Here is a 12,371-nt window from a genome sequence, read left to right as displayed (position 1 = left end):
AGAAAAATGCAGTTATACATTTGCCAAGGAAATCCTTGTAATTATCTACTGTTTCTCTTTTCCTATATTGAATTTCAACCTTGCAAAGCACCAGATCGGTGTAGGTGGAATTGCCAAAGAACCTTCTTCCTAAATGTTGGACTTTTTTGCTTATGCAGGGTCATCCCCAATCTTTTTGCCTCCTGCTTCCTATTTTTTCTGACCTGTTGCTGTTGGCTTTTGAACTCTGAGCACTTTACCACTGCTAACCAGTGCTAAAGTGCATATGCTCTCTGTGTAAGATTGTATGTAATTAGTATATCCATGACTCGCATATTTGATTTACTGGTATGTCCCTAGTAAAGTGCACCAGAGGTGCCAGGGCCTGGAAATCAAATGCTACTAGTGGGCCTGCAGCACTGATTGTGCCACCCACATAAGTAGCTCTGTAATCATGTCTCAGACCTGCCACTGTGGTGTCTGTGTGTGCAGTTTTAACTGTAAATTCGACTTGGCAAGTGTACCCACTTGCCAGGCCTATACCTTCCCTTTTCTTACATGTCAGACACCCCTAGGATAGGCCCTAGGTAGCCCCAAGGGCAGGGTGCAGTGTATGGTTAAGGTAAGACATATAGGGGGTTATTCTAACTTTGGAGGAGTGTTAATCCGTCCCAAAAGTGACGGTAAAGTGACGGATATACCACCAGCCGTATTACGAGTTCCATAGGATATAATGGACTCGTAATACGGCTGGTGGTAAATCCGTCACTTTTCCGTCACTTTTGGGACGGATTAACACCTCCTCCAAAGTTAGAATAACCCCCATAGTAATGTGTTTTATATGTCCTGACTGAAACATTGCTAAATTCGTTTTTCACAGTTGCAAGACCTGTCCCTCTCATAGGTTAACATGGGGGCTACCTTTAAATCAGATTAAAGTGTAGATTCCCTTTAGGAGTGGATGGACATGTGGAGTTTGGGGTCTCTGAGCTCACAATTTAAAAACACATCTTTAAGTAAAGTTAATTTTAAGATTGTGTGTTTGAAAATGCCACTTTTAGAAAGTGAGCATTTTCTTGCTTATACCATTTCTGTGACTCTACCTGTTTGTGGATTACCTGTCTGGGTCAGTTTGACAGTTGGGCTGGTTGCACATCACACTAGACAGTGACACAAAGGGAGCTGGGGTGTAGTCTGCATTTTCTGATGAGCCATCTGTGCTAGGAGGGTGGGGGGGAGTGGTCACTTACACCTGAAAGGGCTGTGCCTGTCCTCACACAATGCAGGCTTTGACCCCCTGGTGAGTGTCTGGGGACTGGCCTGGGCAAGGCAGGATTTCACATTCAAAAGAGACTGTACTTTGAAGTAGGCCTACTTCAAAGGAGAAATTGGGTATAAGAAGGGCACCCAAAACCACAGACTTTAGAAACCCTTCTGGAAACAAGAGGAACCTCTGTCTGGAGAAGAGCTGAAGAGCTGAGGAAGAAGAGCTGCCCTGCCCGTGACTGTGCTTTGTGGAGCTATCCTGCAGTTGCTGCTTCTGTCAGAGTAAGAGGGCAGAGACTGGACTTTGTGTGCCTTCCATCTTGAGAAGAAATCTCCAAGGGCTTGGTTTAGAGCTTGCCTCCTGTTTGAAGACTTCTCTCTGCCAGCACCTGGAATCTCTGGTGAGACTCCTACTCTGCCTTGTGGTGCTCATCTAGTTCCTGGGACCCTGAAAGGAGAAGCTGGCAGCCTAAAGAAAAGGAAATCTAGGCACAGAGTGCCGTGCGGGGAAAAGTTTGACGCGTCTCCGTTCTGCGGCTGAAGAAATGACGCGCCGCCGGCTCTGCAGTTGAGAATCGACGCTCTAGGGAAACGAGACCGAAGAATCGACTCATGGAGCAGGAGAAACGACGTGCAGCATCTTCAGGGTTTTTGGATCATCGTGCGACTGGATTTCCGACTCAAGTACTGCTGGGTGTGGAAAAACAACGCAAGGCCTGCCCGGACAGACGCATCTCTCCCCTGCGGAGAGAAGAAACGACGCTCCCCAGACTGGCAAAAGGAGAAACGACGCGCCCGACCTGGCAAAAGGAGAAACAACGCAAGGTCCAGCTCGTGAGTGGAATCAATGCATCGCAAGCCCATTTTGACGCGTGTCGTCTTTTTTTTTTTACACACCCAAGGTACTTTTTCACACTGACAGCGTTAGTGTGTGTTTGAAACTACTTAAAGACTCTTTTTGATTATTAATTGATAACTTGACTTGTATATTGTGGATTTTTGTTTAGATAAATATTTCCTGTTTTTCTAAACTGGTGCTGTGTCATTTTGTAGTGTTTTCATTAAGTTACTGTGTGTGTTGGTACAAATACTTTACACCTAGCACTCTGAAGTTAAGCCTACTGCTTTGCCAAGCTACCAAGGGGGTAAGCAGGGGTTAGCTGAGGGTGATTCTCTTTTACCCTGACTAGAGTGAGGTTCCTTGCTTGAACAGGGGGTAACCTGACTGTCAACCAAAGACCCCATTTCTAACTCTAAATGATAGGCTTCGAAAACTCAACATATACAGGAGGTTTTTTGTCTAAAGAGCACTGACCATACCTCACGATCCTGAGTAATTCTGAGTCTTTATTGAGGGTGGACTCTTTCAACCATATTTATGATTAGGTCATCTGTGAGCTCCATTTTATCGGAAAAACTAGGCACAGACACTCAAGTGTCATGTGAAACTAACAGTGACCATGCACTTCTTCACAGACCCTGGGATGATGCTGCAATGTTCATAAGATGAGGGCGTATAATGACCAACCTGAGGCTCCGACATACATACAAATATTGTATCACTTAGAGAAAGACTGGATAGAGATAAATAATCAAGGCCAGTAAACTTCTGTTACTCTCTCAGAGTACTTTGCTTGATGGATGGGTAGACCTTTGCCATAGAAAGAGTTTGTAAATTGTGTTTGTTGATGTGACTACTCTTCTTTACCTTCAGTCACCAGTAAATATTCAGTTTTTAGCTGTTGCCCAAACCTGGTGCCAAAATCAGGCTCAACCGCATCACATGTAAGGAGAGCAGAATCTTTCGTAAATTTGCCATAGCTTAGATGGTTGGTAGCAGAACGAGCACAAGTCTTTACTTTAAAAGATAATTCGTTTTATTTATAAAACAACAAAATTCAAACAGAAATATAATTAAATAATATAATTAAATAAGAAATAGCTGTTAATTTAAGGTAGATACAAAGAAAACAAGTTGAATCATCTCAGCTACACAAAAACATACAACCTGGCACAGAATGGCAAAAAAATTTAGATGGAAAAGGGGTGAAAAATACCCGAAACGTTTTGATGACCATACATTTTAGAGAACATATGAGGTTTCTCAGCACATCAGCTGAGTCCTACCTGTTATGTAGGACACGTGAGAATGGAACCACTGATGAACAGATCTACATTTTAGCTTAGCCCCATGAGCATATTGGTAAAGGCTGAAGTAGCACATCCACTAAGGGGCATCTGTTGTGATGTACCAAAACTGGATAGTGGTGGATGGCTCTTTCTGCTTGTTTTATTATTATAAACATGGTCTTTACTGTGGTATTAGACTTCTACATTTGCAAATTTTCTGAGGTAGCAGTCTGGTCTGTGGAATTGAAACTACACGCTCTACGCTTTGGGCGATCCTCACCAGTCACAAGTAACCTTACTTACACAAGCAGGCATTGAGGATTGTGTTCGCTCCAACACCCCAAAATCTTTAAATATAGTGTTTGGAACTAATACAAGACTATCCAAACAGAAGCAAAGATATACCACACATAGTCTTTCATTATAGCAAGGCCAAACATGTTTGTATCATGTATTCTCTTCTCAGGATCAGTGTAAACAGGGATTCTGCCCAGAAAGCTGCCCACACTGCTCCTAAGATAAGGTATTCCTGGGGATGGGTTGGGATATTTAGGCCCATATTTATACTTTTTTAGCGCCGCATTTGCATCGTTGGTTGACGCAAAATCGGCGCAAACTTACAAAATACAATTTTACAGAATAAAATACAGTGAAAATTGTATTTTGTAAGTTTGCGCCGATTTTGCGTCAAAAGAAATTGCGCAAATGCGGCGCTAAAAAAAGTATAAATATGGGCCTTAGGGCCGTATTTATACTCCGTTTGCGCCGAATTTGCGTCGTTTTTTTCGACGCAAATTCGACGCTAAACTAACGCCAACTAACGCCATATTTATACTATGGCGTTAGAGGCGAATAGCGCCAAAGTTCCCGGAATGTGCGTCATTTTTTAGCGTGAACCCCTTCCTTGCGTTAATGATATGCAAGGGAGGCGTTCCCGTCTAAAAAATGACTCCCAGGCCTTTACGTGGTATTTATACTCCCGGGCAAAAGAGACGCCCGGGAGTGGGCGTGGCTAAAAACGGCGCATTTGCGCCGCTTTTTAACGCCTGGGTCAGGCATGGCGTTAAGGGACAAGTGGGCTCAAAATGAGCCCAGAGTGCCCTCCCCTGCCCCCAGGGACCCCCCCTGCCACCCTTGCCCACCCCAGGAGGACACCCAAGGCTGGAGGGACCCACCCCAGGGACATTCAGGTAAGTATTTTTTTATTTTTTTTTAATAATTTTTTTTGGCATAGGGGGGCCTGATTTGTGCCCCCCTACATGCCACTATGCCCAATGACCATGCCCAGGGGACAGAAGTCCCCTGGGCATGGCCATTGGGCAAGGGGGCATGACTCCTATCTTTACAATGATAGGAGTCATGTTGATGGGGGATGGGCGTCGAAAATAAATGGCGCAAGTCGGGTTACGACGATTTTTTCGACGTAACCTGACTTGCCCCATTTTAAGACGCCCATGCGCCATTTTCCCCCTACGCCGGCGCTGCCTGGTGTACGTGGTTTTTCTCGCGCACACCAGGCAGCGCCGGTCTGCTTGCGCCGGCTAACGCCATTCAATAAATACGGCGCCCGCATGGCGCTTCAGAATGGCGTTAGCCGGCGCAAAACTTTTTGACGCTAAACTGCGTTAGCGCAGTTTAGCGTCAAAAAGTATAAATATGGGCCTTAATTTCTGGATTCAAAGTAACTTCAGGGTAACCTAAATATTCCTTCGGGGTTTACGGAATTTTTCATTTAAGTATCTATAAAATGCAGCCTTACCGATAAGGCAGCAATAAACTGTAAAACTAACCATCAGAATACACTATAGGTAAAACACAGAATAGAAGAGCTGTTCAGCCTTGGAACTAGTTTAATAATTGCATCCCTTTTTTACAGGGAGTTCCATTACCCTCAGTGCCCTAAGGTGAGCAACGATGGGAAGAATCCTTAATGCATGTGACTGATAAAGTTCTAAGAATTATTTAAACAGGATTGCCCTCAGCTGAGGGCATTAACAGTTATTAATTGCCCATCTCGCAGTTATGGATTCTAGGAAAAATGCAAGGGTATACACTGAGCAACAGTGCCATCACCAACAGTCACCAGCTGCTTTATGTGCCTAACCCCTATTTTCACTGAACTAGGAATAAAAGCAAAACTACGATTACATTATTGCTTTCTAAACTTCTGATTGGTTAAACCAGTCGAAGAAGTATGTGCATGCTGACTGTATGTACTGCTTGTCTACATGCAAAACACATTCTGCTGCTTTGAACAGTAATTCCTTCCCAATTGGAATGAGGCCCCGGAGCTGAATGCTTCAATCTGGTTTACTGCAGAGTTAAAGGTTTTCTGAGAAATAGGGTTCGCAGTTCAATGGAGCGTGTATGCAGTGAAGCAGAACAGATATCTCAAGCGGTGATTCACTTCGAAAGGCATTCGTCATAGAGTTCAGCTGGAGGCTCAGATAGGTGTAACGCGGAGGACTTCAGCAAAGCTAGGTTATGCGTTTGATCTGAATAGCAGTGATAAATGGTAGGAGCATGCCCTGAATACTGCTTCATTGGGTTAGCCTTCTCAAGCAGCAGTCAAGACCAGTCAAAGAGAAGACTTTAATGCAGGTGCTCTATTGCATGTCGAATAAAACAGACTTTCCTTTCGATGAGAATAACAAATCCTAATTTTTACAACAATCTCACGGTCAAACACTCAATCTTGATAACTTTGTCAGCACCTCTCTATATAATTTATTGCAAAGTACGAAAGACTAGGGGCCTCGTTTAGAGTTGTGCGGAGTGGTAGAACCCTTGTAAATCAGCAGGATTGCCAGCCGCCAAAACTGCCATTCTCCTATGCTTTATAGATGGGACCACCCGTACGTTCCAAAATGCAGTTTTCCTGGCTGTGCCATAGGAAACCCGTTATCCAGGCCCATTCAGCAAAGGACTGTAAGACCTGCCTCCCAGGCACAGTTGGAAAAATTCAGTAGGAAACATTTTCAGTGGTCACACTCTCAAGTAGAACTCTCACTCTGCATTTTAGGAAAACACTAGGGGATTGTTTCCGAAATAGAAAGTAAAGTTCTCTTTACAGGCGCAAGTTCTGAAAGGTAGATATCTCAAAATATGGCAGACATTTGTCTGCCAGACAGAACGCTGATGCGAGGCAGGCATCTCCACATATTGGCAGGCCACTGGTGAGTGGCCTGCCAAAAACTAAGGGCCATATTTACAAGAAGTGATGCAGGGCTGCGTTGAGGCAGCGATATACGTCAAAATAACTTGCACTTCGGCACACCAGAATCCTACACCATGGATGCGTCATATTTATAACATGGCCCACCATGGCGTAAGGTTCCAGACTGTGTAAAAAAATGACGCATCCCTGGGTGCATGTCATAAGGAAATCTAACGCTTCTGCTGCAAAAGTGACTGCAGGCTGATTATGGCATGTAAAGTAATGCATATTGGCCTTGCACCACTTTTGAGCACGGAATGTGTCAGAAATCTGACAAAAAGTGACGCTTTGCCAAAAAAATAGTTTTCCCCATTACAACAAAGGAAAAAATGGCGGAGGCAGCAGCAAGCAAGGTAACAACCCCAACAATCCCAGCACCAGCCAGGATGTCCAGGCAGACCGCGAGGGGAAGTGGAAGATGAATTTCAGTGAGAACCAAATACTAGTAACAGAGGTGACAAAGCATGAACATCAACTCTTTGTAATCAACTTTTTGTCACCTCTAAATTGCCATTAGGGAAGAAAATGCCTTATGGAAGTCCATAGTGGATAAAATCAACAGTGTAGGGCAAGTCAAGAGGACTGTGACGGATTGCAAGAAGCACTGGTACCACTACAAACGCAGGGCCCAGGAGAAACTAGCCAGCAACCTGAAGGCAACCATGCACACCGGAGGAGGGCGGCCAGACGTCCAGGAGGTGCTGACGTCATTTGAGGCATAGGTGGCATCATTCATCCCAAATGAGTTGGTGGCAGAAGTGGAAAAACATGACAGTGTAGCCAATGAGGACCTCAAGACACACAGGGTAAATGTCAAGAAGGGAACAATTGCATCAAATATGTTAGGTTCAGTAGTGCAGCATTCTACTTTTCTGGGCTTCCCTGCGCTGAGTGCAAGTGAAAGGGATAGAAAAGGTCATGTCCAGTCACACATCTGAGAAATATAACTTACGAAAAACACCCACGTCACACAGATCAGTCCACAGCCGTCATGTGCATTCAGTTCATGTGTGGTGTGCTGCACAAGTCCAGGTTCACCATTGTGTCCTTGGCTTGTTTGTTCAATGTATAATATCAGTGTCCAGGACTACAAGTCCCACAATACCGAGCTAAAGATCTGGGGGCATATTTAAAACGAGCTCCCTTTTTGTGAGCAACCAGTGTGCATAGTGTAGACTCATATCGACACAGCGACACAGTCACTTTACATGGCCTGAAAGATATGGTGGAAAGTAACACAGTGCAAATCGCTGTGGTGTCTCACACTGCATTAGAAAGACGTACCATGGGTGGGGAGGTGGGTGTTCACTGCAACACCTGTGGCTTTTGACACATTCCCAGATTTACAAGACTCTGTAAACCTGGGAATCTGTCAAAACTAGTCCTCCCCAAGACAGGTACAATGATGAGAAATGGCTTAATTTCTCCTCGCTGTTTCCTCCTACTATGTGTGCTGCATGCAGCACACATAGGAAGGGGAAAATGCCTCTCTTGAAAGTAATTGTGCAGGAAGGTGCCCCTTTCTGCACAAAAAAGTCTGCCAACAATACAGACAAACTTGCACCATGCTGCAAGTGTGCCTGCATTGGTGCTAGGCAGCAATTAGTGCACCAGGGCAGGGGGAAAGGACAGAAATGCACTCTTTCTTGTAAATACACTGCATTTCTGCCCTTTCAAGTTGGTGTAGGGCAGTGCAGCAAAAAGGCTTGAGGCGCTGCCCTACTTCAATTCCTAGTAAAAATGCCCCCAGGAATGTAACACCACAACATGGCAGGACAAAGGAACTATCACCACCCAGAATTGGATAATGCATGCCCCCTTGCACCATTACATGAGTGGGTTTCCTGTGGGGTCATCCAGCCAAATTCTGTCTGCAAAGCTATGAATTGTAATGGGGGCATCATAGGATCAATTCCTCACCTGAACGGAGAGTCAGGTGTTGGGCATGTGAAATACCACCACATAGGACCATGGGCAGAGCCATATCTAGGGGGCACAGGTACAAAATAGATGCCAAGGGCAGCACAGCAAGGGACCATGCAGTGCTGCCATGCATCAAAGATAAAGAGCACAAATGCTATGTATGTTCGTAAAACGGAACATTCCAGCTCCTCCCCCCGCACTGCCACCCTAATGGTGGCCTAGCGCGAAGGCCTAGCGCGAAGGCTGGCACACGTGCAACATGTTTAAAAGGGTGCCTCCATTGCGTGCAGGAATGTCTTTGCACAGGAAGGTATACCTACCTGCACAATAACAAAACACGGAGGCTGTTAGAAATGGGGTCTTTGGTTGGCAGTCAGGTTACCCCCTATTCAAGCAAGGACCTTCACTCTCGTCAGGGCAAATGAGAAACACACCTGGTTAACCCCTGCTCACCCCTTTGGTAGCTTGACACTAGCAGAAAGGCTTCTTCTAGAGACAAGGTGTAAAGTATTTGTTCCAACACACACAGTAATACAGTGAAACCACTACAAAATGACTCGACACCAGGTTAGAAAAGTAGCCAATATTTATCTGAACAAAACAACAAAAACCCAACATACACAAGTCAAGTTATGACTTTTTAAAAGATTAAACTTCAATATAGCACTTGTAAACAGAAATGCTTCGACTTAGTGATATCACGGCGTCGTGGCGGAGTCGTTCCCAACAATCCAAGGCCAATGGCGTTGGTCACAGAGTCATAAGGACCCCCAGGTAGAGTACCTTGTTAGAATGAGGCAACAAGCTGGTGCACGGAGCCAGGAATCACGGCATCACTGGATCCAAGGCAGCGTCAGTTCCGGTGTTGTGAAGCGGAAGAATGGAGGTGTCACGAAGAGGCGTCGGGTCCTTGATGTGGAATGGTGGAGGTGAGGCGGCGTTGGTGTGATGCGTTGGAGACATTCCCTTCTGGTGGAGTTTATATCTAGTGGTAACAACGTGGTGCAGCAACTTCCAGAGTTGTGGACTTCAGTGAGGCAGCAGCAGCATTGGGCCCGTGGGGTCGATGCACTCCAGCGAGGACCACGGCTTTAGTTGCAGGCGGCATCACGGGATTCGGCGGCGGCGGCAGTCCAGAGTCGTCCGAAGTTGGTTTCCTTGGATCTTCTTGGTTTTCCACCAGTGTCTCCTATCAAGGGCCCAGGGACTGGATAAGGCACTACTTGGCAGAGTAGGAGTCTCTGCAGAGAGTCCAGGTACTGGCACAAGTAGTATTTGATGGCCCTGGGATTTCAGAACAGGGGGCAAGTTTAGTCCAAGCCCTTGGAGATTCTTCTCAAGCACGAATATACCACAAAGTCCAGTCTTTGTCCCCTTTCACAGGCAGAAGCACCAACTGGAGGATAGCCCATCAAAGCACAGTCACAGGCAGGAGCAGCACTTCTCCTCAGCTCTTCACCTCTTCTCCATGGCAGAGGTTCCTCTTGGTTCCAGAAGCAAATCTTGAAAAAATCTAAAGTCTGGGGTTTTGGGTCCACTACTTATAACCCTTTCTGCCTTTGAAGTTGCCTAACTTCAAAGAAAAGCCTCTGTTGTTTACAGGATCCTGCTTTGCACAGGCCCGGCCTCAGACACACACCAGAGGGTTGAAGACTGCATTGTGTGAGGGGAGGCACAGCCCATTGGGGTATAAGTGACCACTCCTCCCTTGACTCTAGCCCAGATGGCTTATCAGGATATACACCAGCTCCCTTGTGTTACTGTCTAGAGGAGATTCCCAAACAGCCCAACTGTCAGTCTCCCCAAACAGACAGAGTCATAGAATGGTTAAAACGAGTAAATACCTACTTTCCAAAAATGGCATTTTCAAACTAACAATCTAAAAACCAACGTCACTAAAAAAATTATTTTTAAATTGTGAGTTCACATTTCGATCTGCTCTCAAAGGGAAACTGCACTTCAAGGATATTTAAAGGAAGCCCCCATATTAACCTATGAGAGAGATAAGCCTTGCAACAATGAAAACGATGTTTGCAGTATTTCACTGTTAGGACATGTAAAACACATCAGTATCTCACCTTTAACATACGCTGTACCCTACCCATGGTGCTACCTAGGGCCTACTTTAGGGGTGCCTTACATGTATAATAAAAGGAAGGTTTAGCCGTGCAAGTGGGTACACTTGCCAAGTCGAATTGGGAAACTGCACACATAGACACTGCAGTGGCAGGTCCGAGACATGTTTACAGGGATACTCATGTGGGTGGCACAATCAGTGCTGCAGGCTTACTAATAGCATTTGATTTACAGGCCCTAGGCACCTCTAGTGCACTGTACTAGGGACTTACTAGTAAATCAAATATGGCAATTATGGAAAAGCAAATTACACATATAATTTAACATAGGGAGCACTTGTACTTTAGCAGTGGTCAGCAGCGGTAAAGTGCCCAGATTAACAAAAACAGCAAAAACAGAGTCCAGCACATAGCAACAACCTGGGAAGCAGAGGCAAACCGTCAAGGAAGTCAACGTCAAGGATGCCAGGTCTAACAGAGGCATTTACCTCTTCCCATCTGTGCAGTAAAATGCAGCACACGTGGAAAGAGGCAGACATGAGTAGAAGTAGACTTAATTTTCCTTGTTAGACCTGCCCTGGTTAATCATATGTGTTTGTACACAGGTCCAGCTTTACCTGTTTCTGAAATCTGAGAATGAAATCAACTTGGAAATTCAGCTTGAAAAACCCACCACAACACACATGGAAGGACCCCGATGCAGACTGAGGCAACTGAGCCATTTTACCATACCTTGCCTTATTCAATATCTCTGAGGCCGTCCAAAGTCATACAAATAACCTTTATGTGGCCTAATATACATGGGTCTGCAGTTTCTGCCATTGGTGTGTCTCCATAAGTGTTGCACTGCTGGTGCATGCAGATTATAAATATGTCCCTTAGTCATCAGTGTTAAATTACATTGCACACAGATGCCATGATGTGTGGGGTGTAAGCACACAGGTGTAGCCTGCCATGGTAGCCGACTCCATCAATCCTAGTATGGTACATATCTCATGGGCTGAAGCAGGTGATACATAAAAGACTTGGGTGGTCATTCCGACCCTGGCGGTTTCAAACCGCCAGGGCCGGGGACCACGGAAGCACCGCCAACAGGCTGGCGGTGCTTCCAGGGCCATTCTGACCACAGCGGTAAAGCCGCGGTCAGAAAAGGGGAACCGGCGGTTTCCCGCCGGCTTTCCCCTGGCCCAGGGAATCCTCCATTGCGGCGCTGCTTGCAGCGCCGCCATGGGGATTCCGACCCCCTTCCCGCCAGCCTGTTCCTGGCAGTTTTTACCGCCAGGAACAGGATGGCGGGAACGGGTGTTGTGGGGCCCCTGGGGGCCCCTGCACTGCCCATGCCACTGGCATGGGCATTGCAGGGGCCCCCTTAACAGGGCCCCACAAAGATTTTCACTGTCTGCTTAGCAGACAGTGAAAATCGCGACGGGTGCCACTGCACCCGTCGCACCCCTGCAACTCCACCGGCTCCATTCGGAACCGGCTTCATTGTTGCAGGGGCTTTCCCGCTGGGCCGGCGGGCGCTCTTTTGGAGGGCGCCCGCCGTCCAGCGGGAAAGTTGGAATGGCCGCCGCGGTCTTTTGACCGCGGAGCGGTCATTCGGCGGTTACCGCTTGGCGGGCGGCGCCCGCCGCCCGCCAAAGGTCCGAATGAGGGCCTTGGTGTGTGTTCTGTAAAACAATAGATGGTGTGTGAGACAGACTGGTCCCTGGTAGTGCTCTTAAATGTAATTGTGGCTGGGGACATCGAACTGTTACTGTGTTTCAGTTGGTACACCTCAC

Source organism: Pleurodeles waltl, chromosome 2_1 (assembly GCF_031143425.1).
Source record: "Pleurodeles waltl isolate 20211129_DDA chromosome 2_1, aPleWal1.hap1.20221129, whole genome shotgun sequence".
NCBI classification, from domain to species: domain Eukaryota; kingdom Metazoa; phylum Chordata; class Amphibia; order Caudata; family Salamandridae; genus Pleurodeles; species Pleurodeles waltl.
This window is presented reverse-complemented; position numbering follows the sequence as displayed.